Raw genomic sequence first — 2,406 nt, 5'->3', positions numbered from 1 at the left:
GAGGCAGTATTATAGTAGTTATATTCTTGTATATAGGGGGCAGTATTATAGTAATTATATTCTTGTATATAGGGGGCAGTATTATAGTAGTTATATTCTTGTATATAGGGAGCAGTATTATAGTAGTTATATTCTTGTATATAGGGAGCAGTATTAGGGCATGACCACACGTGGCGGATTTCCTCCGCAACTGTCCGCATCAATGCCGCACAGAATCTGCGTTGCAGATTCTGCTGCGGATCTGCACAAAATGTGCAGTACATTGATGCGGACTAGCTGCTGCGGACTGCGGGAAAAGTGCTTCCCTTCTCCCTATCAGTGCAGGATAGAGAGAAGGGACAGCACTTTCCCTAGTGAAAGTAAACGATTTTCATACTTACCGGCCGTTGTCTTGGTGACGCGTCCCTCTTTCGGCATCCAGCCCGACCTCCCTGGATGACGCGCCAGTCCATGTGACCGCTGCAGCCTGTGCTTGGCCTGTGATTGGCTGCAGCCGTCACATAGACTGAAACGTCATCCTGGGAGGCCGGACTGGAGACAGACGCAGGGAGTTCTCGGTAAGTATGAACTTATCTATTTTTTTACAGATACATGTATATTGAGATCGGTAGTCACTGTCCCGGGTGCAGAAACAGTTACTGCCGATCGCTTAACTCTTTCAGCACCCTGGACAGTGACTATTTACAGACGTCTCCTAGCAACGCTCCCGTCATTACGGGAGCCCCATTGACTTCCTCAGTCTGGCTGTAGACCTAGAAATACATAGGTCCAGCCAGAATGAAGAAATGTCATGGTAGTAAAACGAATACGCTCCGCAGCACACATAAGATCTGCGGACTTCATTGCGGAATTTTGACTCTCCATTGAAGTCAATGGAGAAATTCCGCCATGAGTCCGCCACTGCTCCGCAACAGACAGAGCATGCTGCGGACACCAAATTCCGCTCCGCAGCCTATGCTCCGCAGCGGAATTTTACGCCTCGTCTAAACGAACACTGCTAAATTAAAGTGTAAGTCAATGGACAAACGGCACCGCTGCGGATTAACGCTGCGGAGTGTCCGCAGCGGAATTTAAGTGAAATTCCGCCACGTGTGAACCCAGCCTTATAGTAGTTATATTCTTGTATATAGGGAGCAGTATTATAGTAGTTATATTCTGGTATATAGGGGGCAGTATTATAGTAGTTATATTCTGGTATATAGGGGGCAGTATTATAGTAGTTATATTCTTGTATATAGGAGCAGTATTATAGTAGTTATATTCTTGTATATAGGGGGCAGTATTATAGTAGTTATATTCTTGTATATAGGGGGCAGTATTATAGTAGTTATATTCTTGTATATCGGAGCAGTATTATAGTAGTTATATTCTTGTATATATGGGGCAGTACTATAGTTTTTAAATTCTTGTATATAGGGGCAGTATTATAGTAGTTATAATCTTGTATATAGGGGCAGTATTATAGTAGTTATACTCTTGTATATCGGAGCAGTATTATAGTAGTTATATTCTTGTATATAGGAGCAGTATTATAGTAGTTATATTCTTGTATATAGGAGCAGTATTATAGTAGTTATATTCTTGTATATAGGGGCAGTATTATAGTAGTTATATTCTTGTATATAGGAGCAGTATTATAGTAGTTATATTCTTGTATATAGGGGGCAGTATTATAGTAGTTATATTCTTGTATATAGGGGGCAGTATTATAGTAGTTATATTCTTGTATATAGGGGGCAGTATTATAGTAGTTATATTCTTGTATATAGGGGGCAGTATTATAGTAGTTATATTCTTGTATATAGGGGGCAGTATTATAGTAATTATATTCTTGTATATAGGGGGCAGTATTATAGTAGTTATATTCTTGTATATAGGGAGCAGTATTATAGTAGTTATATTCTTGTATATAGGGGCAGTATTATAGTAGTTATATTCTTGTATATAGGGGCAGTATTATAGTAGTTATATTCTTGTATATAGGGGCAGTATTATAGTAGTTATATTCTTGTATATAGGGGGCAGTATTATAGTAGTTATATTCTTGTATATAGGGGCAGTATTATAGTAGTTATATTCTTGTATATAGGGGCAGTATTATAGTAGTTATATTCTTGTATATAGGATCAGTATTATAGTAGTTATATTCTTGTATATAGGATCAGTATTATAGTAGTTATATTCTTGTATATAGGGGCAGTATTATAGTAGTTATATTCTTGTATATAGGGGCAGTATTATAGTAGTTATACTCTTGCATATAGGAGCAGTATTATAGTAGTTATATTCTTGTATATAGGAGCAGTATTATAGTAGTTATATTCTTGTATATAGGAGCAGTATTATAGTAGTTATATTCTTGTATATAGGGGTAATATTATAGTAGTTATATTCTTGTATATAGGG

The sequence above is a fragment of the Rhinoderma darwinii genome, chromosome 7 (genome assembly GCF_050947455.1).
Source record: "Rhinoderma darwinii isolate aRhiDar2 chromosome 7, aRhiDar2.hap1, whole genome shotgun sequence".
In the NCBI taxonomy this organism is placed as follows: domain Eukaryota; kingdom Metazoa; phylum Chordata; class Amphibia; order Anura; family Rhinodermatidae; genus Rhinoderma; species Rhinoderma darwinii.
Note: the sequence above shows the minus strand (reverse complement) of the source record.